This window comes from Euwallacea similis, chromosome 3 (assembly GCF_039881205.1).
Source record: "Euwallacea similis isolate ESF13 chromosome 3, ESF131.1, whole genome shotgun sequence".
NCBI classification, from domain to species: Eukaryota; Metazoa; Arthropoda; class Insecta; order Coleoptera; family Curculionidae; genus Euwallacea; species Euwallacea similis.
In genome coordinates this window covers 5,601,513-5,629,484 of record NC_089611.1, presented here as the reverse complement: position 1 = coordinate 5,629,484, position 27,972 = coordinate 5,601,513, and the positions used below count along the sequence as shown (strand labels likewise).

General features: G+C 34.9%; 1 protein-coding gene across 1 annotated transcript in view; it reads right to left on the bottom strand.

Moving 5' to 3' along the window:
* The window catches only part of LOC136419804 (nephrin-like), a 161,290-nt gene extending 135,043 nt beyond the window's left edge, over positions 1–26,247 (bottom strand). The window contains exon 1 of the mRNA XM_066406354.1: positions 25,902–26,247. The gene's annotated coding sequence lies outside the window, so the exon portion shown is untranslated. The remainder of the gene's footprint in view (positions 1–25,901) is intronic.
* Between the last annotated feature and the right edge of the window lie 1,725 nt (positions 26,248–27,972).

Below are 27,972 nucleotides of genomic sequence, written 5' to 3'. Positions count from 1 at the left end.
AAACTGGGGGCACGTGAAAACCCGACTGTTTGTTGCGTGTAGTTAATTTCTTTTTTTTTACGGGCGCAAATCGCATCGCTCAACAGAAGCTTGATTGATAATTTTGTTAGCGTAAGCCGTAAAGCGTAACTTTGAGACGTAAAAAATAAACATACCCTTAATGTCGTTAGCGTTTATACTCCACGTACGTCTACAATTTGCGATATACTCGGAATCTTAATCATGCGTTATAAATCCAGCTCTAAGTTGCTCGCATGATTGCAACGATTATGACAATAATGTGAAATTCAGGTCTTAACACATTAAACCAAATACGTAATACAATAACAGGTAAGGCACATCTAATATCTAAGCCGTACATTACCCTCTCGAATAATGTTGGACGTATTAACACAGGGATTAGAGAGTACAATTTCCTGGAAGGATATGTATCAACTCAATGAAAGGCAAATCCCGTATTAAACTGTCACAACAGTAAGCAGAAACGCATTTATCTCTAACAACGAGGCTGCAATTCTCTGGAGATAATTGCTTTAAACAATATATCCTGGGATAATTAATAGCATATTTAAGCGAACATAGCATACGAATATTTTCTTCATACTGTGTTGAAAACTATTCGAGCATCAATATTAATTCATATCAACCTTATTTTAATTAGAATAGTGTCAGATAGTTTCCACATTTTTTAAAGAGGGGTAGTGAGTAAGCTGCAAAATAACGCAACATACAGCGAAAAACGAGAAAACGTGTGTTTAGCACTTTCTCTTGGGCTTATTAACCAAATGCAAAACGGCAATGTTGTACTCAATTTTCGTTCTGTCTGGATTGCAAAATACCGCGGGGGCTCATTCGGAAGAGAAATTTCGTTTCGGTCATGGAACTCTACAGGTCGCAAATATCGACTAATCGCGGTTAATTTCGGAGGATCGAGAGACCTCGGGAATGTACAGAAGTCTATTGCTGGGCGTTCAAGTCGGCGGAACAGGGAAATTGTCAGAAGCTCACAAAACTTTCGAAATTTTTGCGCTCGCACGGCTCGCTTCTGGTAGGAAAACTCCATTATTTAGAACGCTTGAACTGTTTTGATGAAAATTGCGAAAATCTGATAGTTGGGTAAATGGCGGAAATTTGACTTTCAGGCCACATTGAGACTTTTCTATTACAGATACCACATTACGTCCGGCTTCATGAAAGTGTTTCGAGTGACTCTATCGATTATATATCACATTTCCTTTAAAAACTTAGAAATTACTTTAACTTCAAGTCGAACGTGAAAAGTCGCAAAGGTTACTATCTGCTTAATTTTAAGAGTTCGGGAGGGCTAGTTTTATAGCTCCAGAAGTATTCGGATTTCATCATATCGCTATATATCACTGTCGTTACATTTACATGCTTTGACTTTCTTACGCTACACTGCTCTGGTCCCCTTCATCGTATCGATTTCACACGGACATCATGAGAAAGCCGAAACATTTCTCTTTCGAAACGAGTCCTTGCGGTATTTCTCAACGTAGCCTGAGCGGAAGATAAAAAAAATATATAAATTTTAAACACTTTCACGATGAGCAAGGGGGATGACTATACCAGCCGACAAACTAACTATGTTGACGGTTAATGACAAGGATTACCGGAGGTTTTGGTTTGAAGAAAATTTTTAAGTCCTGTGACATCTTCGTTATTAATTAATAGGATGTAATTACTGAATCTTTCCATCCATACATCCATTCTTCCGTCCGCCTTTTATTCCGCATTCCCAGCATACAGGACCTCACGTCCTATATGCCATTATTTTTCAAAGTGCAAATCTCCTTTATAAGTAACCCTGGGGGCCTAGCAATCAGGTGCTTTATTTCTCCGCAACCGTTTCCTGTAAACAAAACAAAGCAACTTTAAAAAAGGTCCCACCATCCAGATAATCCATTAAATTCATTAAATGATAATCGGATATACCTCATCGCCGGGTGGTCGGTTTGAGCAGAAAACAATGGAACTTAATTGAATTTTCTTTTTCACTTTTAGGGAGTTCTATTTGCTGCTTATCGAAAAATCGTTCTTTCTTGGAATGAAATTCCATGTGGAGTGTGTAACTTAAATAGCTTTCCGGAGGGGCAGTCTGCAGCGAGAAAAGCTTAGAAAGTAATTATCTCTCCAGCTATGGCGGCGCTAAAGTAAAAGCGAATTCCAGCTTTTAAAGTTGCGGTTTTAGAAACCTATAGAATTTCTGGGAATCTGAGCTTAACGAGAGGGAAAGCTAAATTTCGTACAATAGACTGACTTCTATCAGAGTTAAAAATCATTTCCGCCTTTATGTAGAGAGGAAATGCAACTCGTTGGCGAAGTTTATAGGTCTTCAGGTGCGTAAACGATTTGACTGACTGACTCGTACTCCCTTAACTTCTTAATTATTTTTATTTTATAACTAATTTTGCGAAAATCGGTTTAATAATTAATTCTTCAATCACTTAATTTGTCACGCCTTATCGATATTAAATAGTCCATATAATCCTTTGTGTCAAATCAGTGTAATGGGGCGGGAGACAGGCGTATCATTACAATCGAATTAGGACCGTCAAAGAGATTCAATGCTACTATAACAATTAAGCTGTTAACAGTAAATTTACTGTACCTAAATAACTAGGATATACATGTACGAGTCGAAAACGCAAATCCGAACTTCCGCAATTACACTCTCCAATTAGTCTCCCCATGAACGCCTCATTATTAAATACCCAGATTTAAATCATATCATGAGGAGGGGAATTTATTTGCTTAATAATAATTATGTCGTGTATAATCACCTGTGTGAGATGTTCGATTAAATCGACAATAGGATGTAATTACAAAGGTCTGTTTAGATAATGCAATGAAAACATGGATAGCCTCAGTAATTGCAAGCAACCACGACGTGAATTCATAAACCGTAAAAAATACTAGCTCTGACTGTTTTCATACTTCATAAGCGGACTATAAAAGGGCACTTTAATTTGAATTGTATTGTTTAAAATCAACTGCATATGAGTTTATTTCCATTTAAAAAACGCAAACCGACTGAATTTCTGTTTATTGTGCTATGTTGGCAACTTCGTTGCCATAGAAGAGGTGAAACAATAAACAAATTCATATTATAGGCATTTGCATAATAAATTTGATTGATTACGTCAATTGAACGGAAATATTCATTTCGTTATTCGTAACTGTTTGAAGAAAATTTAGGAACTAAGTTCTGGGTATATGAATAGGATAAAGGCGTACACTGCACATTATTTACATATACCATATATGCCACAAAAAGTTGGGCGTTTTGTCTGATTACGATGATGTACGACATGTTAAGGTTCAGTCGTACATACATGCCTTGACAAAGAAATGTAAATCATAATTGGGAAAGTTATGTAGTTGTAAATATAGAAATAAATGCAAGCCCGTTTCAAATATCAAAAACAAGTTTGTTTTCTTCCAGCATCGTAAATTCCCATTACAAGTCATGTTGTTCAGTATTTACTCAGTCTGAGAGACGCACCTCAGAACTTGTACGATGATATATGACATGTTAAGATTTAGTCTTGCGGTTCGATGAGAATATCGAAAATCCTGTTGCGGTTTTATTGCCACTGAAACGCCTTACTTTATTACATTATAACAATGTCACCAACCTCCACTAAATAATTAATATGTGCAATATATATCGTTCTAACTGCATTTCGATTTAATTTTAAACATGAGCGGTAATATAGTACCCTTATTGAAGTTACTCGTAATAATTCCCCGATATTTTATTTTTATTACCTCGTACAATGTGAGCCGAACATGTATAAATCCCTGCATTCCATGTATGTTTTATGAATATGTGACATATTTTATTAAAACTTCATTTCATTTTATGATGCTTATATCCCGAGTTTATATTTATAAAAACACACCGAAATAATGATATCCATTCGGGCAATTTTTTCCTCATTTTACATGAGTGCTAATTTTGAGAGCAAATCGCACAATTCGCGATTGTATACGGTTGCTAAACGTCGGTATAGATAAAAATCTGTACGCGGAGCTTATTAATGCGCTCTGACTTAAGCAATTACTTTCTAACTCAATAAACCCCCATGTTTCGTAGGTACAACCCACGACCCCCGTCGTTATAAATCATAAGTGCTCAGGCCTTTATAATAATTTACCCGAAAGTAGCAGAATGGAAATTTTACCTCGATCTTAACGGTGCGTAGGGCTGGTTCCCTAATTCACCCTTGCCACCTTTTAATGTACAGGAATTAATAAAACGTCGTTGCCTGCTTCAGTGCTTTCATTGGCCCGAAAGTCTTGATTTTTGAGTAATTTTTGCAAGCAGTTTCCATGTTGTCGAAGCGCTGGGTGGATTTTAAAATGATGGGAAAATATATAGAGGGTCTCAAAAAAGTATGACATTCCTAATTGCATATCAAGTTAGAGCTTCAAAAAACAGCGCCTTCAAATTTATAATATCGATCAATTATTTAATATCCAATTTGCATATCGCCGCACAAAAAGCCTTGAATCACCCTCGATGCGGTAATATGTAATAATATGAGACTGATTAAACATAAATTACAAGTCTTCACATGACACTAAAACGTTGATGAAGGTCGAAAGAGAAATACTCCACTGTTACTAATTCGATTTGAAGTTCATGATGGGTAAAATTAGTTGGGGTAAAAAGACCCACATTTTCCAGATATTATCACGAATACTACGTCCGGTAATTTTGGGGTAATGCCACTTATAATTCTCTGCCTCGGATTTGGCATACTCGGTTAAAATGAGGTTCAATAAAAATCTTATCATCATTAACCTGCGAAATGTAATTTGTCTAGCTACACGAAGACGTTTTAAGCTAATCCCAGTTCGTGGAATACGGCTTAGTCAAAATGAACTTATTTGATTTAGAACAGTACTGTTATTAGCGCTTTTAACAAGCGCTGCTACGGATAATTTTTTTTATTCAATTCAAGCACGAAATTTATTAAATAATTGAGCACTTAAAATTCTGACGTTACATTATCTTTCTCGGCTTAAAACATAACATGTATCGATCCTCACGGCAACATAAACAAAGAACACTCAAGGTGCTTAATTCGAAAAGCGTGAGTGAAATGGAGAATCAGCACAAGTGAATTATTTACAGTCGACATGAAACCCATTTGCTTTGTAGAATTTTCTCTTTGTCATGGATTCTAAATAAACATACATCTACTCGCCTATTAAATTCTTGCGACATTGAAGTTTCACAGATTTATCTCTGTTTTCAGTTATCCCTATTTCCCATAAGTTAACTGGTTTTAGGATTCAATATGCTCAGTCAGCCGGTAAGTTCATAGAACATAAATATTCAGATGTTGGAATGGTCCTTTTTACTCGCGGTCCCTACCTTCAACCAAATAACAAAGTCCCAACTCCCATCAAATATGAAGCTAAAAAGGTGTTTTAGTTTCCATTATTTGTTGTAAGGCAACTCATGTATTGATTTGGAAAAGGACTCACTCAACCATAAGGATTTTTAAAGTACTGAGTATAATTCAAAGAAGAGGACTTCAAAGACTACTCGAAATCGACCATTTCCAAAAATGGTCTGACAAAGAATCCCTTTAGTGGTTTCAATAATTCAGTAAACCCATTAGATTCGCAATATAGACATTGGATTTCTGATGTTTCAGTTGCGATTTAATTGATTAACTTTTAAATTGAATGAGGATAACTTTGCCAATATGTAGTTATTAATGTTTTACATGCATCCAAACATGCAGTGAAATTTACCTTTGAAGTTACAATGTATATTTGAAAACTGCCTACATTTAGTTTTAAAATGCATACTTCGATGCATTTTGCCTATGAAGTAAACCAGCGGTAATCCTACTCGTGAAATTTTAATTTTTGTTTAAGCCTAATTAAACTGTAATGAAAATTTAAAATTTAAGTAAAATGAAGATTTATTATCTAGGAGATATTCAAGTTAAATTAAATGGATAGAAAAACTTAGACATTTTTGGACACACTTTGGAAATCACTTTCTGGAGGTGTGTAAGTGTGCCTGTTTAATCAGTGTCCTTTCCGTAACTAAATTTTAATAATAAACTGAATGAATAACTGAAATGAATATGGCAAAATGAAGCTAACATTAGTCGTATATATGAATAAATTTACGTATTTGAAACGCGGTGCAGCTTGGAAGTGTATACGTATATATCTTGGCAAAGAAATGTAAATCATAATCGGGAAAGTTATGCGGTTGTAAATATAGAGGTAAATGCAAGTCCGTTTCAAATATCAAAAACAAATTTGTTTGCCTCCAGCGTCGTAAACTCCCATTACAAGCCGTGTTATTCAGTATTTACTCAGTACGAAAGAGAGACGCACCTTAGAAGTTGTTGGTGACGAAGTTTTCTGTTATGTAACCAGATCTCTATGTCCTTCGCTTTATTTTTCAAGCCGTTTGAATCCACTAAATTAATGCAACCATTAAACAATGGAAATTATATAATCACATGGTACATTACGTATAATGCATTGTGCCCCATCAGAATACATGCGGCCACATATTGCTTTGATAGTAAAATAACGACTTAAAGGCTTCAGCAACTCAAAATTTTGCTACCCATTGACAAATTGAACAACATATTTGCATAAACAGTTCTGCTTCTGAATCATCCATTGGCGGAGGGTTCTGTAGGTCATTTGCCTGAATCAAATAGTTCAATAAATCGTAATGCAGCGATATTAAGCGCGAAATGCGAGAAAATTGGGTAATAAATTAGATTTAGCTGCCCATGGAAAAATCGGGAAACTTGCAGATATCGTTAAGGTTTGATGATCGTGAAGATTTGATGAAAGACTTGAAAACATTGCAGAAGCTTAAATGGTTTAGGTACAGGAAACGTAATCATCGACATTCCATAAACGAGTGGCTCTCAAGTCGGCAGAGATGCCTCTCTTAATGAGCTGCCTCTTGTTTGAATTGAAAATTCAATGAGAGTTGAATGAGAATGGTGTTTGAATTGGAAAAATTTACATAATCAATTACATCTCAATATTCAAAAATATCTTGGTGTCATAATCAGTGGGATTAAATCGTCGTAGAGAGGTAAAAATAAACTTCGTCACAAAGATTTCGCACAGCATTGTCTGAAACTACCTCGGCTTTTTACAATTTTATAAGGACCATACTTAAAAAGTTGCTTTCTATTTTGGGTTCAACCTTTATGACGGTTATAAACCTGAAAGTGTCAATCTATTTGTGCCATTCGTTCGAAGAACTGGGATAGATGCATTCGGCATTCTTCGGCGTGCCCTGACTTGCACCATGCATTTTCTTTTATAGCTAATTTCCTATTCATTTATTATTGATTTAGACTGCAAAAGGTTGAGGTTTTAATAATTTAGTTTTAATCGTTCTGTGTTGAACCTTCAATTTACATATTCAGAGTGAAATATAATTGGAGCATTTAATTACTCACCAGAAGGGCAATAATCCTCATCATCCCTTAAATATCCTTCCCACATGTAATTAGCATTGTCTCCCATCAGATGGATCTATATTTCTTCTCTAATGTAATTGAAAGTGCCATGGATATAAAGTAAATAATAAAATTACCAAATTGAAATTTGCAAGCAAATTTGCTTTGCGGCCGTTCCAATGGCTGCAATTGATTATTACATATAGATAGATAATGAATTTTCTATCTATTCAGGAATATTCTTGAATTACAGAAATGGATTTTCGATTAATAATACACGATAATTTTTCTAAAACCATGCATCAAAGAACGATAATTACATTATTAAACTATTTAATAATTATTAATATCGGCAGCCATACTCGCACACGCCGAATTTCGACAGTGCATGATATTATTATAGGCAGCCAATTATACTCAAAATCGAAAAACAGGACAATATTCAATTCCATTGCTCAATAATTACCCGACACACAGAGATAGGATATTAAACATTCAGTTCTTGTCATCTTTCATTCTACTTCATGCCACGGTTCAGTCAATGTCACCGTGTTTGAATTTTTGAAATAGGTTACTCGCATACTTCTAGCAATACTCCCATGAATAGCGGGCTGCGTTCAGGCCTTAATGTCAAACTTTGATCTCTAGAGACGAAAGTTAATGTTATGGGATATTTTCCCTCTAGGGACGAAAATGATGTTTTTAGTTAGGATAAAGTACGATGAAAGTTGTCTGTTTTTACGTGGTCATAGAAAAGTTTAATTTTTAAGAGCGATTTTTAATGTTATATAAATGTAGTATCGGGTCTTGATACTACTGTAGATATAGGATGGTGTTTATATCTTATAATGAAATCACAGATAGGAAAAGACTATAAGTATGCGTTTATATTAATCTAAAGTGAACAAAAGAGAGTATAAAGTAACTTGTGAGTTTAGCGAGCGCAGACGCGACTTCTGAGTTACCAACGACAACCGAATCCAGAAGAAGAGAGCTTGTACATGCCCTGCAAAATCTTAAATACTAAAACCCATGGTGATAAACCATGGGCGTACCCTGGCTAGGGTGCCATCTACACCACCCGCCGCATCAAACCGTTACGTCTTAAGCTGGGAATTGGAACTGCCACTATAGGGCCAACGAAATTTATCAAGGGCAATTCAAATGCCGACAAAGTATATTACAGGCAGTTACAATGCCGACCCGGTTTATTGGGGGGATTTCCAACACCGACACGGCATGGCATGGGAAGTTCCCATGCCCCAACTAATGCCCATCAGGGTCGTACCCCAGGGGTATGACAATCTTAAAGTTAATTCCTACTATCTAACATGTATCCAGCTTAAAAGTAACGCCTATCTACAAGGGACGCGATCCTACATAAATCATTCTCCACCTCTCCACGGATCTCCCTCTGGGAGATACCGATGGGATCGACCGCTCTCAAGTTGTCTAGCAGGACCATCTCCAGTACTCTCGCAAATCGAGGATAAAGAAGACCGTCCAAGGGTCTTCCCACACTGCTCACCGGGAGGTAGCAGTGCGCTCCACCTTCAGTTCCTCACATCTTATTAGTTATTTTAAAATTTAAAGAAAAGAAAAAATAAGGCCTCGTATGTCGAAAATTGGATGTTCTACCGTGTGTGGATTTCATAAATCTGTGGTAGAGTTTCGTGCAGATCATTTTGAGATACCGCGAACACACGGCTCTAAATAAAGAGCGGAAACAAAAATAGAGAAAGATCTTAAGGAATTATAGTGCGCGAAATTATCATTGCAATGCGTTAGGCAAAACTGAAAATCATTTGTGTACATGCTACTTTTTAGAAATAAAGTAGTTGTTCATATGCTCATGTTATGGAACGTATGTTGAAAGTAAAGTCTATTTAAATTTAAATAGGACTATAATACTTCCGTATAACATGGAAGAGAATAATATTTATGGATTATAATGCGCTAGAAGGCAAAGAGAAAAAGCATTATCTGGCTTGGTAAACAAAAGACACAAAAACGCCGGGAAAAGGGGTATGGCTTGCCGGATTATAAAACGTGACTTTACAAGTTGTCTTTAGGGATTTAATTACAAAAAGCTGACAGGACACGCCGTTTAAATATTAAGTTTTTGTTTATTGTGTTTTAAGATGCAACGAGGTAATTTGCATTTTGAAGCGACGTTCATAATAACGTGCCTTACGGGGGATATGTATCTCGGGCTAAAGAAATACTAACTTTAATAGTGCCAGAAATCCGTTAATTAATGTGAACACGGTGAATTAAATTAGTTGCATAAATAGGGTTTATAGGGGACGTATTAGTTTACAGGTCTCGCTAATAGCGTTAAATAGCGTTGTCTACGTGCTAAGAAACTTATTTACGCCTCAAAGTCCTCTAATGGCCTAGCAAGAGTCTTCTTGCACGCTCGGCACTATTGCATGCCTATCTCACTAATTATGATACGCATTAATCATACTAATTAGGCTTTTGCTGAGTAAGAGGTCTATTTACGCAAATAAGAGAAGTGCTTTGGCTTCACAGGGACAGGTTTGGAGGATGTCAATTGTCTAATACAAGTTCCGAAACTAATTAGCTTAACTATAAGTTGATACCTACATTGCAGATATTAACGACTTGACTTTAAAGGATGTCCCTTTTTGGAGCTCAACGATGAGGATCTCAGCGACCATGAAAGGTAGGAGGTCGATTGTCGAAAAAATGCAAAATTTTGGAATACACTTCACAACTACAATACGTTTCCTATTGTATAAAGCGGTAATGTGATATTTGAAATCCGACGTTTCAATTCTCGACAACCATAATGGACTATGGTTTTTCTAATGAGCGCCATCTTGGATTTTTACATTTTTGAATTGAGCTTTTTTAAACTATCTAATCTCGCAATATCATTCGTTAACCATTCTAGCAATTGTTCTCTCATATTCGTTGCGCTAGCCTGCCATGCTGACCTGAGGTACTAAATTTAGAGTTAAAACCAAAGTTCCATTTTCAGGACATTAAGTGGAAAATTTTGTGGAAATAACGAAAATGAGAATAAATAATCTCTTTAAAATTGCGATAATGTGACTACGGAAACATCTGGATATCACCAGGCATTCTGCGGACTCGTATGTTATCTAATATTAGTCCCAAGGTGCAAGAGAAACATATTTAAAACACCAGGGAATGTTTATAGTGTAACTGAGTATAAATTTGATATTTTAATGGCCGTTTGCTCCAAAGGGATTATTCCAATTCGTAATATCGCTACTAGACGATTTCTAGGAAATACAGGAATTTCGCTACATTATCTCTAATTAAAATGGACCAAATCCATGCAAACCGGTAGGAAATATTAAATTCTGTTATCCAATATTACGATTCAGCTTGCGCAAATTGCCAAACTGTCTCAGAAAAAAAGAAGCGGAAATTCCTGAGCGAGCTACGTGAATGGCGTGGTAAAACTTCCACCTAAAATTCTTGTCAGTTAAATAACAAGAACAATTTGGAATATTGCTGTGTTCATCAAATTTTGCAGTCAAGTAACGAGAACATGAATATTCTAGTAATTTTCCTACAAATTCTTTACGATACTGATGCCCTTGGGAAATATTTGTAGTGCAAAGTTAGTATGTCACGTTTCATACCAACGTGAAGTAAAATTTTAGATGAAACGAAGTGGAAAGACCTGTCCAGCTTAGCATAAATAACGACCGGAGAACGTTCGCTTAGGTCTGAATTTGTATTTAAGGGATGTTGTTTCTGTGTAATCTAAGGCTCAAAGTCTCCAGCGAAACTAATTTATTACTTATTGCAAACGACATATGTATGCATGACCCTGGACAGGTTATATCTGGAAATATTTACATATCCCGTTATTTTTACCGTATTGTTACTCTTTTAACAGCATACAGGGTCTTCTCCTTATCATTAGACAACTCTAATGTTTTTATCGGAAGAGACTTGTGAAAATGTCAAAATGGCTTTTACATTCTTCTCTTTGACATCTATCAAATTTTTACCAACTTTTTGGCATGTGTAATTTGAAATTCCGTTCTGTCTTCGGAAACTAAACCCATTCGTAAGGCACGGATGTGAAAGCCATTTGCCATATTTCAAACCGTTTGGAAGTTACAACTGTCGAAAGTGCAAAAACTGCCATATTTCATATGTCGATTTTTCGAACATATGTTTCTGGAACTCAACCATGAGGATCTCGGCTCATTAACATTAGTGGCTATAGATTTATAAATGAGGTCTTTTATAGTTCCCCATAGATAACAATCTAATGGGGAAAAATCTGGTGAACGTGCCGGCCACCGTATGTTTTCATTGTTCGAAATGACTGTACCGGGGAATATTTTAACTGTACAACTAACTTAATATTAACACTTGGTTATATCCCTATGAAGGAATAGAAAATAATAACCTAAATCTAATCTAATAACTTAGCTTGACCAAATAATCGCAATTTATGGGCGTAACATTAAATACTGTAACACTCCGATATATGTAAAGTTCGTCGCGGTGCAGAATTTCAATTTTCCTTCAATTTCTTCCATCAGTTGAACATGCAGCAATACGCGTGAATAAAAAATAATTGCAGAATCGCACCATAACTGTCAAGGTCGATGTTTTATTCGTTTTCCAAACACCCCAAACAGATGCGGAACCTCTAACAACTCCAACTAAAGCGGAAATGGCTATTTGGCTGCTACCTTGCTCTCGTCGACGATAACTTCCCGGTTTAAAGATAAATGTGGCTGTTTTGTTTCAATATATTAAAGCCAATGGTTGGCTTTGTTCCTCTGTAAACTTGAAACTATTGCCAGATCTCATTGGTTTCTGGGGTTTCACGGGACGCTTACCAAAGTAAGCAGTCAGATATAAATTGCAAACTTCCGAAAACGAACGCATGGAAAGTCTTTTTCTCAGTGAGAATTAGATCGTTTCGACAAAGGCCGTCTATATCATAAATCTCTAGGGTGCTTTATTATTTTTTATTATATAAAATACATGTTCTTTCTTTGATTTTACGCCTCTTTGATAATGGTTGCTTGGTAACGACGCAAATATCGTTCCATTCAATTCTGTAACCATCATCAAAGGCATGCTGGCATAAGATACATATTTGGCCTACGAAATTCTCTACTTTGTGTTATGTATTCTTCACAAATTCATAGATGACCGTTTGTTTTTGTCTTTAATTAATTTTGTTTATACATAGGCCTAGATTTAGCATCATAATCGAATACCCTTAAGAGTATGTAATTAACGTCAATCCTTTTTAAAATTAATTTCTATTTATGTTTACATTTAGTCTAGACTGAGATTACACACCTTTATTCCAAAGTCAGCTAGCCTAAGAAAATGATTAATTATACTTTTGTTTATGTTAGTTTATGTTTAAATTCAAGCAGATTTCTCTAGGAAATCAGTCAGTCTGGTTTTAGACTCAAAGACGGTCACATTTTAGACTCACGCGTTTAGTCTCGAATATAAATCCGCTCGTGATTAAGGAGATGTAATATTCACACTAAACTAACATACATGTTAGCTTCTCACAAAAGTATGATAGTTTTGCTCGTGTTTTCTCGATAGTTAAATTTCTCGTAATCGTTGTATTATGGAGTTCTCGCTATCAATAAACCTTAATAAGTATTGAAGGTTGTTGATTAATTTGTGCAAAACAGTTCTCTAAGACTGTAAACTCAGAGTCTGGACGTAAAATATCCAGTTCAAAATCATCTTGCCGGCCACTTTGTGGTAGCAACACATCTCCATTATCGGGAAAAATCAAACATTTGGTCCCTGAACCAAATCACACATTTGGTACCTCTACCATCAAATTACCTTTGGTCCTTCCGTCGAAGCAATCAGTATTCTTTAATTTTCTTTTTTTAAAGATCTACAGGTTTAGCCAACATAAAATTCCTCATATTCGGAAAGAGTTTTATGTATGACTTTGTAATGTGTTTTACAAAAATGCGTCACACGGGAGCGACGTTTTTTATGAAGAAGGTTTTGAAAACAAAACAATAACGCTTCGGTTCTCAGTATTAATGGCGTCTCCGAGTTGTCTCTCGTTTCGCTTGCGAAAAATATCAAATTTCAAGTGAAAACATGTAAAATTTTTTTTTAAGTTTGAACAGAGTTGACGGTTAATTATATAATAAACGTAATGAGCGTTTATACGAGATTGTGCACAGTTGAAAACAGATAAAAATCGCATTTTAAAAATGCGATTTTATTCCACAATACAAGGAACATCATGACGTTTACGTTCAGGGCCTCGACTACTGAGAAGAAAAAAATCATCGGCAGATGCGAGAATTGAAATTTCTCTTCACCATCATATCTAATCTCTCCTTTATATACGTATACAGCGTGACCGATAAAGTCGGCATCATATGGGAAATTCTTTTACTTATGAATTTGGGCAAATTTTGACTTTGCCTTCGGGTTGTGCTGCAGAAATGATGAGAAATGACATACAAATCGAAAAACAAATGATTTTTGTCAAATTGCAATTTTTTTTCAAAAACATTCAAAATCTACCATTATTTCTCAAAATTTTGAAAAATCATAAAAGAGAAAGTTTCTCAGTTTTTTATTTTCTACCCATATACCAATTTTCAAGTTTTTTGGATAACTTTCATTAAGAAAAAAAATTGTCCTGCATTACCGAAGTATTTAAATCGGTTGGCAACCTTGTAAAAATAATTACAGTATATCAAAGTAATTGTCTGAATGAGTATTTATTAGTTAAAGTTGTAATAAATTTATTTTTGGTGAGGTGTATTTTCTCCACAAATGAACACAATTTCAACTTTTTCTTGAAGAGATAGCATATATAGAGATTGCTCACGATAATTGGACAACTTATAACTTGATAATTTACCGACATGGAAAAATGGCTTCCCCGTGATGAAAAGAAACATTCCTAACATAAAATCGTTGAAAAACAAAATTTAGCAAAAACTACAATTAGTGACATTATCCAACGTTATAATAATGAAGATCGTATTTCTTCCCTAAAACAAACTGTACGTTCACATGCCTTAAACGAACGAGAAAAAAGGTTTATTATAAACCAAGTTAAGAAAAATCTCAAAATGAGTGCCCGTAAACTGCAAGTAAATTTAGAACAATAAACGAGTAAAAAAGTATCTGCTGAAACTATTCGATGCTGCATACGGAGAAATGGATATAATGGGGGTATAGCTAAAAAAAACTCTGGCTCAACAACAAAAATAAGAACTTCAGACTCACGTTTGCTTCTGAATTTATTTTAAAGGAAGATAGCTTTTGGAACAACGTCAAATGATGTGGCGAAAGCCAAACAAGGAGCTAAAATCAGAAAACTTACGCGCTACTGTAAAACACGGCGACGGTTCAATAATGGTATGGGGTTGTAGTTTGTTTTAGGGAGTTGGTAAATTGGTTTTCATTGAAGGTATCATAGATAAAACAATTTACTTAAACATTTTAAAAACTAATTTAATAAAAAGTGCAAGTGACATGGGCATAAGGAGGACTTTTAAATTTTATCAGGCCAATGATCTAAAGCACACTGTTAAAATTGTGCAAGAATGGATGTTGTACAATTGTCCAAAAGTCGTTAAAACTCCTGCCCAATCCCCAGATCTTAATCCTATTGAAAACGTATGGCATTATTTAAACATAAAGATAAGACAACACGATATTTCAAACAAAAATGAATTAAAACGAATTTTACTTAAAGAGTGGGAAAAAAATTGATATAAAATTTATAAAAAATCTTATATCATCCATGCTTAGACGTTTGCAATGTGTGATAGATCAGAAACAAGAAGTATTAGTTACTTTTTTGATGTGATAAAGGTGGGATCCGTTTGTCAGACCGCTTAGTTGTATTATATAAAGTTTGTAAATATTATTCTGTAAGTTAGGATTAAGGAATGGGGCACGAGAGCGATTTACCCTTAAGGTACGCCCATGGTTGGTATTACCCGGTACCCTGGGTTTTTTCCACGACGCTCTGTTGGTATGGAAAGTACAATGCTGGTTCCCTTTGGCGAGGTTTTCGCCAAGGGCTGGGTGCTAGATGTGGACGCAGCGGCTCCATGCGGAAGGCTGCCCCGATGCCTTTAAGTATTGTCTAGACGTGGTACGCCCATGGTTTACAACCATGGATGTTAATACTTAAGGCTAGGGAAAAAGCGGCTCTTTCTCTTTTTCCTGGCTTCCTGGTGGACTGAAGACTCAGGGGTCGTGCCCGCGGTTTTTTACTAAGTTTGATCTAATATATTCGTACCGTTAAGTTAACGCGGCTATCATTGAAAAGTCCCTCACTATTCCTAACACACAATTGCCGAAGCTCCGATTCACAAACCCCTAGACAACGAAGAAAAACCTACATAAATAGCTTTAAGACTGAATGTCCGAATATTTTTGTGATGTCCAAAATGTATAGCTTGTTGTATTCTTATTAAATATTCTAAATTGTTGAAATAATTTGTTAACATTTTTACGTTATTGTTAATAATATATCATTACAAAGACTATTATGAAAAAAAATTCATTATCTATTGTTGTTAATACGGTATAGACCAATACGCTATGCTTATACATAAGTGTCCGAATATTTTTCTGATCCACAGTAATTAATGATTAAAATTTCGGTATTTTTGGAATACCTGCAAGACCACAAATAATTTTGTACATCTATTTGCATAATGAAACTACTGCCTAAAATCCGCAACTTTTCTCTCATTTTACTAAATCTGGAAACATCGCATGTTACTTTACATGACGTATCGTTGCTAACAGCGATCAATTTTACCTTTACAAAAGGCAGGTTGTAAATTTGTTGTATGTTTTCGTACTGATATCACTTCGTGAACGATTCATTCGAATGTTAGCGCGGCGATGAACAAGATGTTCGTAATGCACGCTGCACTAATAATCGGGATAATCGGGTTTTTTCTTCTTCTAAAGGCTCGTAAGGTACGCCGTTAGAGTATCCATGGCTTAATGAGTGAAAGTGAGTATCGATAACTGCCGTTTTGTGAGTACAAGTGGATGTTGCCGACTTAATTTTGACTCATGCTTTTGGTGTTCGGTGATGACTTCTAATTGTTGTTTCTTGTGGTTTACAGTTAAATATTGTCAGGTCAACGAGAACGAATTAGAATTCTATTTGATTAGAATTAATTAGAATTCTAGTTGAAAGTCAAAATTATTTCCTAACTTTGGCTCTTCTGGAAAGTACTTAGGACCATCTTTGGGCGTGGCACATGAATGATATCAAAACTTGAGTTCTTTCAAAGATTTTTCGAACTTTTTTCACGAATGAATATTGCATTTTTTTTGTTTCAGGTCTCGACTATGTACGCTTTTGCTTTAAATTGAAATTAATTCAAAACTCCAAACGTTTCGAAAATTTTAAGTATTATTTTTCAAGAATGAACATAAATTTTTTTATGTTTCAAGTCTCCACTATGTATACCTTTACTTCAAATCGAAATGCATGCGAAACTCTAAGTGTTTCGAAGATTTTAAATATTATTTTTCAGGAATAAATATTAATTGTTGTGTGTTTCAGATTAAAACTATGTATGCCTTTGCTTCAAAGCGAAATTAATTCGAATCTCCAAGCATTAACAAGATTATAAGCATTTTTTTTGAAGAATTTTTTATTGAATTTTGTTTGTGTTTCAGGTTTCAACTGTGAAGACCTCTACTTCGAGTCGAAATTAATATGAAACAGGAAGTGTTTCGAAAATAAAAAATTTTATTTTCAGGAATTAATATTGATTTTTTTTGTGTTTTAGGTTTCCACTGTGCACGTTTCACCTTCAAGTCGGAATTAATTTGAAACTATTAACTGTTTTGAAGATGTTCTTTCAGGAATTAATATTGTTTTTTTTTTCAGGAACGAACATTAATTTTTTTCGTGTTTCAGGTCTCAACTAAATACGCCTTTGCTTCAAATTGAAATTAATTCGAAACTCCAACTGTTTAGAATATTTTAAATATCTTTTTTCAGGAATTTTTTTATTGATCATTGTTTGTGTTTCAGATTTTAACTGTAAACGCCTCTGCTTCGAGTCGAAATTAATTCGAAATAGAAAGTGTTTCGAAGATAAAAAATTTTATTTTCAGGAACGAACATTAATTTCTTTCGTGTTTCAGGTCTGAACTAAGTACGCCTTTGTTTTAAATCTAAATTAATTCAAAACTCTAAGTGTTTCGAAGATTAAATATTTTTTTCTGAGAATTAATATTGATCTATGTATTTGTGTTGCAGATTTCAACTATGTACGCATATACTCCAAATCGAAATTAATTTTAAACTGGAACTCTTCTGAAAATTAAAATAATTTTTTCAGGAAATAATGTTGAATTTTTGTTGGAAATAAATATCGATTTTTGTTTGTGTTTCAGGTCAAAATTGTGTACGCCTCTGCTTCGTCTCGAAATTAATTTATAATAAAACATTTAATTCATCTCGCCAATAACACACATATGTATAACGTAAATTCCTACTTCTACTATGGTGTTAAAAAGATCTAATTTATTATCATAAAATGAAAGTTTTTACAAGCCTTAATCACCCAGAATTGTGTAAAATTGGAACGGACGACGATTTTTCAAATTGGCTGAATGAATGTCTGATGTCCTATAACGCCTCGACAGCACATTAGTCATATAGCGAAAGACGTCCTACCTACTTCGAGTCGCCTGTAGATTAAATATTTATTTGATTGATGATATACTATGGTCACTTAAATATTTTCGCACTTGAATTCGCACTGGAATTTCCGTTATCTGTGCTTCGGTGTGAAATTTCGATTGTTCATCAAATTCATTGATGAACTTAGTTTCGATAACATTCAAAAGTTAAAACGTGTTTGTGTTAGTTATTCCCACACGTCAATTATTTATTATTAGCCCTGGGTCGTTAATAACTATTTTAAAATAACTCTCAAAAAAATATTGTGAAATGTGTGTCAGAACTTGAACAGACACTCTAATTTCCCACATTCTAACGATAATTTTATCATTTCATTAAAAGAGTAAACATTGTGGTTGACATCAATGTGGTGCTAGATTCGCGTCTTGCCACGATCAAACAGGCTTTACTACTTGAGAAGAGTCATAAAATGGTTTTTATTTCCTAAGCTATACCACCATTATTCTTTATAGTCTAATATAAAAAGGATGAGAGTTTCCCACGGAGCACAAGTGAACATATAAAAATTGGGATTTTCAAGAATTCTAAATTGGAATATAAAAGGTATTTTTATGACGAATTTTCCGGTTTAGATTAACATTTCCATAGCCTTTTGAGGAAAGAATATGACCAAGGATGCAATTACAGCTATTCAGTGATATGCCCTTAAAAAAATTATAGGAGTACCCCCATTCTTGTAAATACATTAAAAAGTCTGCTCTTGAAAACTTATTATGAAGGCCTAATTCGATTTTTTTACGATTAAGCTTAAAAGGAAAAAAATTGAAGAAACCTAAAAGGAACTTAAAACTGTACAGAATTTTAGCTTTATAATTCTAAATCGCTTAACTATAAAGTTTTAACTATTCAAATTTGCATTTACCTACTGAAATCACGAATTCCCTTTTATCTGATAAACTCGTGCTCCTCTTCTTTTGATATCATTAAATATTCTTATTACAGAGTTGCATAGTTTGACCTTTGCTCCCAGTGTCACGCTTTAATAATTTCTCTAGGTTTTCTCGCCAGTTTATAATTGCATATTAAATTATCTGCATATCCGAATACTCCCGCTGTTTCTAGTGTTTCTAGCGAAATATTACTTGCCATTGTGTAAACCAACCTAAATAGAAAGCATACTTTTCAGCTTTATTTGAATTACTCTCTTTAGAGTTAGTGCACTATACGACCCGGACATCCATGGCATCTTTGTAAGTGCGTTCATCATTGTCATCTCCAAAACTTTGAGTTACAAAGCCGAGTGAGTTATTAAACACTTGTTTTCTGTGGATTTAAAAGGGCGGCAAAAATTTCATTTTTGGTCGGAAATTTATGCTATAACGTGTGGGAAATTAATGAACAAATATGTTCGTCTTATTTGATTTGCTCAACGGCTTAATTTAAAGGATGGACGAGAAAACAGTTCTGATATTTTTCAGATTTCAGGGATTAAACGACCGATGAAGACTGAGTAAAATGAAGTAAGAAACGGTTAATTTAATATTTAGATTAATATTCATAGTGTGCATGACGTATACCGATTTTCAAAAGTTTTCTAGTTAGGGACACACCAGAAATCCTTCACTTTTTCTCTTGATGTTCTAATTTGTAAGCAGTATGAGTTTGTTCAGGTTAGTTCAAGTTAATTTATGCAGAGAGGGCCAAAAGTCCCGCATAAATTCATTAAAATTGCAAAGATATTTTTTAATGGAAAATACTGAAATACGTCGAAACTTTCTTTAGAGTTATGCATTTTTGTATATAACACACACGTATACAGGATCTCCCATCTAGTAAATCAATGTATTTCATTTTTTATTTCATATTTCATCATTGGATCATTCCGTATTAGAAAAAATCCAATAAACTCAACAGTTATCGAAAAATTTAGGACTAAATATCATAAAGAACCATCATAAAATTCGTATAAATTCATTTATTTGCCTAAAAGGTTTGAATGTTGTACTTGTCCGCATTGGCATTTTGTCAAAACAACTATTATGTATTTGCGTTCACTGCACAATACGATAATTAAATAAAATGCCCATTGTCTGAAGTTTAGTTAGCATTTTTTTCTTTGATATACATAGGATTTCATGATACAACGTGAAAAAGCACACCTTCAAATTAGATCACCCCTTGAATTACCATTATACGTATAGATAATAGTTATTTTTACAAGGAGGAAAATGCTACTTTTTTTACTCCTACAAATAATTTAAAACCCAACGCGAAGCGGAAGGTATCAGCATTCGAGGTTCTGTTTTATGAAAAACGAGCAAGTTTACTCGTTTATATGTAGGATGCGTAGGGAAGAAAATACTTTCGCTCCCTAAGGAGGGAAATATTTTCCTCTCAGCAACAAAAGTGCCATTTTCCCTCCTCAAATCAGAGAGGAGAGTTTTACATTACGTCATAATAAACTGTATCACACTAATCATCTTCAATGTAAATAGAGAGACGCTTATGACCACGATGACAGCACACAGAGACGACAAACTTAAATAAATTGAATCGAAACACTAACGTTTATCTCCGTCCAGGAAAATGTTCATCCAACAGGAAGGAAATGAAAGGTGTTCGTGGCTCAAAATTAATATTTCCGCTTCCGCCATATTAAAATGTAAGCGGCGGAATAAATTTTGCACTTCAACTTTCATCATTTGGCTTTCAGCTTATTTGATCTGCGCCTATTATGGTGCCTAGGAAAGGTGATATGAGGTTCTATTTATACCAACACATGTGCTGTTTAATAGAGCTGTTATCAGGTTGTTAGTCACGAGGTTTCAAGAATGATTTCAGTTGTAAGCGTTTGTGTCTAAAAGGGCAGAACATGACCTCTCGTTCTTCCGCATATCCATAAAGTGGACAAATTGTTTCAGGCCTATCTTGTGCTGCTTTAATTTATTTTTTCTTATTATTGTCTTCAATTCAATTCGTGTGCTGTGTATTTGCAAAAACGGTTGTTTGTTAAATAATAATTCAAAAAATACAAATCCAGTATTCTTTACTTCCTCGAAATTCATCATTATAGCATTCTTCTCTATTGTGTAAGTTAATATGTTATTGATCCTTCAACAAAAATAACTTCTATTCATGCCCTCTGTGCCTTAGATGTGGATAGTGAATAAAAGAAGGCTTATTATTTTATTGACATTGAATACACAAGGACAAGAATAGATTATTTTTGCAGCAGTTGCATGCTTTAATTAGAAAAAAGCACGACTTAAAATTCAGTTATAACGCGATAATATTAATAACGGTGTGTACGTTCTCCATGAAATAAATAAAGGCCCTTTGCAACGTTGCACAAAATTTGCCGTTGTGATCGTTAAGGTAGGAGTCAGCTATTAAAATAAAAATATTACTTGTAAAACGGGAATGTGAGTGGCCGTTTTATACTGAAAGCAGTTGCTCATAACAAATTTTCAACATTTACCAGTCCGTTTCCTACCAAAATGGGTTCAAATCGTAAGGGCTACAATCATTTTTTTATTCTACTGGTATGTCTTCACGACACGTGCTAACTGGAACTACCCTGAATTAACCTTCCTGCCATGGGACGGATTGCGAAACTTTTCGAAATTGATTATTTTTCATAGAAATTAAACTTCGCCTGAAGTTCCATTAACTCGATTTAACAGCGAATAATAAAGCAACTACCATTGTTTTATCTTGACAAGATAGACTACGATAACATCAACTTATTCCACGAGGGTTTCGGCCTTTAACGCGGAACAAAATTTCATTATTTATGTATAACCTGTTGTACCTGCACAACCGAAGCACAAAGGGACATCTGAACAATATTTTATAGTCAACGAATAGGTGGTGAAACGTGGGTACAAATTTATTTTTGATGGAGAAAGTACAAGGTATTGAAATAGACAGTTTATAGCCATCGCCCAAATTCACCCATCAGAAAAAAATACCCTTAGAAGAATGTCGTCGATGCGAATATGGAGCAAAATAGTAATGAAAAATAGTTACAAACACCAATACCAAATCGAAATTCGAAAATAAAATTAAGCTCCTTTCTGCCGTTTAACGGAAGATAACGTAACAAAGTTGGGATTTGGCTTTATTCGTGAAGTTAGATCTTTAGTAATTTTCACATATTTTGTGCCGACGGAAAGAGGTTAAGAGGTTGCCTCAGAGAGGTTAAATTCCGCTATCAAAAGCCTTTCGTATGTGATGTCTGACATAAATAGAATCCGCGACAAAATTTTATTCATCCATTAGCATTCATCATGCATTCGCTCTAGCTTTCGAAGGGAGAAAATGGGAAACAGGTTAGGATAAAGGGAATCCCATTTTGAGAATACAGATAAAGAGCAAAGCTTCTCTGTTTTGACTATTCAGTTAAAGTTGTCAAGGACTTAGGGGGGGTCACGAGTGCATATCCTGCTTTCCCTTTTCAGATAGGGCTCCATTGATCTTATTTATTTAGTTTGGGCATTTGGAGGGACTTATGGGGGACGACGAGTGGTTATCCTATGTGGCATTTTTATGAGACAGATTGCGGGCTTTAGTATAGGGCTCCATTGTTATTTAGAAGTCAGGGGATCTTACTTGATGGGCAGGATTCAGTAGGGCTACCTGAGTTTATCCTATGGGGTCCATTTTAAGTCTAGAAATTCAATTTCGAGAAGAGTTATTGTTACATAGACCTTAACTGTCTTCGGAGATTACTCATAAGTTGTATGTTATATTTATTACAAGCAAGGTCATAACAGTTAACTATCTCTTTTAGTTAATTATCTCTTCAGGTCGTATGAATTGGTTCATACGAACTAAAAGTGAAAAGAGGGAAAATTGCAACGATAAAGTTACATCTTTTAGACGAAAGGTAGCCAAAAGAACCACATAGATCTGGATGGCTGAGGCTCTCCTTTCGGACCCACACGGTTTGAGTTTCTCTTTCAGACCTGGATAGCCAAGGTCCCACTGTCGAACCTGGACGACCGGGGTCCTCTTTGAAATCTCTGAAATTTGCTATTGAGACAAATACGATACACAAAGATAAAAATATTCATCATATTATTTTATGTATCTATTACTAACAGCGATTTTCTATCGTTTAAGCGATAACTGGATGAGCCATAATATCAGCATTATCCCTAACTGGCATTTTGCCGATAAGGCAAACTCAAGCGCTTATCGTATTCCTGCATACATTACAGTGGGGACAATATATTCGTTTATCTAGAATTGTTAACTATTTAAATTAAACATGCTGAAGTAGGAACTTTTCTATTGAATATTTTTCTAATATTTACATATGGAAGCTTGAGGTTGATTTATATATTTGATAATAAATACATCCATCATTAGATCATGCCTCCGACCTGAAGGGTTCTTCCATTAGAATGAAAAATCGGCCCGTACGTTTACTAAAACAGCAGGAAATCAGACGAGTAAATCCCCAAGGAAAATCTTTTTTTGATTTGCACAAAGATATTGAATTGAAAAGCCATCATTATGATCCGGCTCTTTTACATTCGGAATAAATTATATCGTACTTATAACGCAGTGAATGCAAATTCACCTTTCATCCGATGATCATGCGAGGGATCGGCTTTTGTGTCATTTATATTCCGCTCCTCTCGAGAAGCTTTTCCCATTTTTATTGGGTCAGTTGTAAACAATGGACCCCATTGTACGTCCTATCAAAATGATGAGTCGGATTAGCATATCAGGAGGCGTAATCTCAAATTGTTTTCTTTTTCAAATTCAGAAAGGATAATAAATTTATTATCTTGGGAGACAAAATTGGGCCAGAAAGATGCGGTAGCCTATAAATATTCATATGTTAGGATTATGAGTGAATGGAGTATTTTTGTCAGAAATCTATCATGCTTCTATAGATATAGATTAATTATACCATAAAATATTCTATTCTGTTATGAACATATGGAGTAGTTTTTACGTTATTTCTTAATCACCTTTTTCAGTTATGATAGATCTGTGATTTAGCTTCTGAACTTTTAATTTATTATTTGACACGAAACCAATCTGAAGCTTTTAACGTAGCATTTCCAACTCGTGAAGTAAGTAGTCTCAATGTCTTAGAAATATCTTGGCCCTAATCAGTTTAATACTTGCATGGAAATTTTAATAGACCCAATTCCACGAAAAGATTGCTTCAGGTTAGTTCTGGTTAGGTAGTTATTTAAATTAGATTATATTCTTAGCATTTCAACATGTAACACACAGAAATTCTATCTGTGATTTGGGCTGGTCGTCTCAAATATAATTTAGAGAGCTAACTCCAAAAATGGGAGATCAAGCACTTCGGGCGAAACGATTAAATTATGTATGATAAATTTAACAAAAGGAACGAACCCTTTGTAGGCTTATAGGGCAGTATAAGAGAGCATCCTGCATAAAAGATTCTGTTGCGGCATAAGGAAAACATCAAACTTCGTCCAAACGAGGCAGTGTCGTTAAATAAAAAACGAGGGACGTGTTATGTGCATAGGAAGAGGCTAAAATAAAGCTACGACTTGGAGAAGAGTCTTAGAGAAATTTTACCACCGATTTTTCAAACACCATTACGTCGGAAAGACTTTTACAGAATTTATAGTTCTCCTCAAAAAGCTTATGCCAACATATTAAATCTATTAAAGTTTGATGTTATTGGCACTCTCTCCGGGTCATATTGGATCTTATGATCTTCCTGAATTATGTTTTTGAAATTCTTTTTAACGGATACTCACTCCCTGCTTTCGTTTAACGAAGAAGTAACTTAACGAAAGAAAGAGCAATTGTCCGAATTTATAAAAGGCCTAAGGCTATTAAAGATCCTTCAGAAAATAATGTGATACGTGTAACGGTTTTAGTGGGCTTTACTGAGTCGAGATACCCAAAGGTAGTTTTACTATACAATAGTTTTATGAGGTTACTACAAGGTGTTCAATCAATTTCTAATTTAAAGGTTGATTAACGCGCACGGATAAAAAAATCCAAGACCTCATTTAAAAAAACCTCCATAATTCATAGGTCCGTTTGAACTTTTCAAGTCCTAAAGCGCATTCTTCTTCAATGACCGAAACCCTAGGTCATCGTATTTATCACGACATATACTCGTATAAGTCAGTTCAGATTAGTTTTAGTAGTAGGTAAGTGAAACCTCAAGTACGCGAAAGTATACTTGTACAAGTAACTGCTGATTAAGAAGAGTATTTGCTGCAGAACATCAATTTTCTTCACGGTAACAATTCCAGCAGTTTTGTATAAAATCAGTAATTTAGAACTGTTTTTTTTTAACAGATGATTAGACATACAGGGTGTTCTTTAACTTGAGTCATAGGGATTTTAGTGCAATACATTTCGCTATGCTCCTTTCAAATTAGCCCTAGCTAAAATTACCTAACAGATCATTATTTATGAAGGTGATTCAAGTGGTGTTTTTCAGCTAAAATTACCCATTGGGTTGAGTCAGACTTCTAATAAAACTTCTTGATGAGCAATAGAAAAGGAAACGGGGATTCCTCCTCGGTCAAAGTCTGTATTTTTAATGTCCGTTCCTGTTTCAATCCCATAAATAATGTCAGCTACAAAACACCTAAACCGCCTTCATAACTAATAACTATATGTGTTAGGTAATTTCGCCGTTAGCTCACTTGGAAAAGAAATTCATTGCATTGAAATCCCTATAGTTCAGGGGTTAGACAAAACACCCGACGTAAGTTTGCCCTTACCTTATAATACAGTACAGGCCTATCATTTATCCTAAAGGGTGATTAATTAAGAATTAGTGAAGATCAACATTGGTTCTGAAATCATGTCGTGAACTCCGAGCGAATATGTACAATAAAGGCGTAACACTTCACCTTCACTAAAAGTAAAAGAAAAATCACTAGTTATCTAGTTAAGTGAGTAAAATACTGACTAATCAGGAGCCAGTTATGCGACAAGGACGAATTTGTACCGGTTGTCAATACGTTTATTCACGCCTTGCAGGTTCCGGCAACGAGATGAAACGCGTGAATTGTCGCGTTTTGGCGTAACGACGAATTCATCCCTAAACGCAACATAGCGACTGCTACGTTGGCTCCACCCGGATTGCGAGCCCTCGTTCACCGGAGTAATCCGGGCAATCTCGAAAACAGCCGAATACTTCTTGCACCGGAGCCCAGGAAACAACGGCCGTGAAATTGGCTGATGGAACTGGAGGTCGTAGGAGCTATAGAATTCTACCGGTTGAATATTGTCGTGTTTTCGTAAAGTACACGACAAGTAACGAGGGTAATGTAAAGGAGGTTCTCTTTTGGCTTTTGGAATGTCAAAACTATAATTTCTGGTTAAGCCGAAATGCGTTGAGTTTACTTTATGAGAGGAGGTTGAATTATTGCCTAAAACGTCTGAAATTCAAATAGAAAAGTTAGGGAGCGTAATCTCCCTTGCGTGAATTGAAAGTCGCTTGCCAAACTGGTGTATGAACGATTTTTCACACCACTTTGTTGCACTAGTAAGGTCGTGAAGTACGTCGTTATGACCGATCAGTAAAAAATTACAATCAAGTTAGCTAAATTAAGAATAAATTGAGTCAGAAACACAAAAACACAACGTGTCCTAAATCATAGCATCGACGATGGCATGGCAATAATCTTCATTAGGTCGCTAGATAAATAATAAGTCATACACGTGTATCGTTGATTATTAACTTGTTAATCAACAACTGTTACGTGAAAACGTATTTCATAGTCATTGAACACATGCAATAATAATGTTGTTTAAAACTAGTAGTGGAAAACAATACATTATACACCCACGTTGTGAGGTACATAATTGTGTCCCGAATGTCGAGATGTAATCAAGCAAAGTTAAGAATTTTTTATTGGTCTTGTAACGTTAAAAGCTATTTCGATATCTAGCTGGACATGCAAGACAAAGCGATTGTCTCAAGATGCAGAATTCTAAAACACGTAATGTATCTTCTATCTACGAGACTAACATGACTTTTTGTTACTATCAACGTTCCTTTCACGAAAATCGAGCGCCGTATTGAGAAAACAGTTTTCTCTAACTGAATTGAGCACTGAGTTCCACATTTACAACGATAAGTGGACACTTTGTGCTTCGCTACGTTGCTAACAAGCTCATATTTAAATTTGCAATGCATACAGATCTTTAGAAAAAAGCGCATCTACATTCTCCATCTTCAGGCCTGTCGAAAAGAATTCCACTTTGTCTACTCAGCTCCCCTTGTTAATTCGTTTCAAAATTCGGTCGATATTATTTCTTCTTTACATATATTACATGTAGAGGGCGTTGAATAATAGGCGCTGAGCCATATAATCAAATGTATTATATCGTTATTGCAAGTGAAAACACAGAAACGGAATCCAATTTGAGCTTGGAAATGAAACGTAAAAATTATAATTTATTGCAATAAAAATATTGGATTGTAAGTTTTCATGCAAACTCATTTTTCAATGACTTTTTTTAATGATTTTTTTATTTGAAAAAAAAAAAATTTTGTTTTAAATATTCCATTTTAGTATTAAAAATCGAAAAATGTATGTAAACCAGCTGTTGTGAAAAATAACTGTGAGGTTGTTAGCACCGTTCTAAAGCTAGATCAGATAACAAACGCTTAAATGCATTTGTCTCATTAGTATAGGATTACTCCCCAGGCGTGAATGCAAGTATCCATTACCTTCACGTATTTTCATCGTATTTTTCATCGCCCACTGACTTGCCTTGATTCATCTCAGTTTCTCCTCAACAATAACTTAACAATAATATATTGTGTAACTTGGACAAATA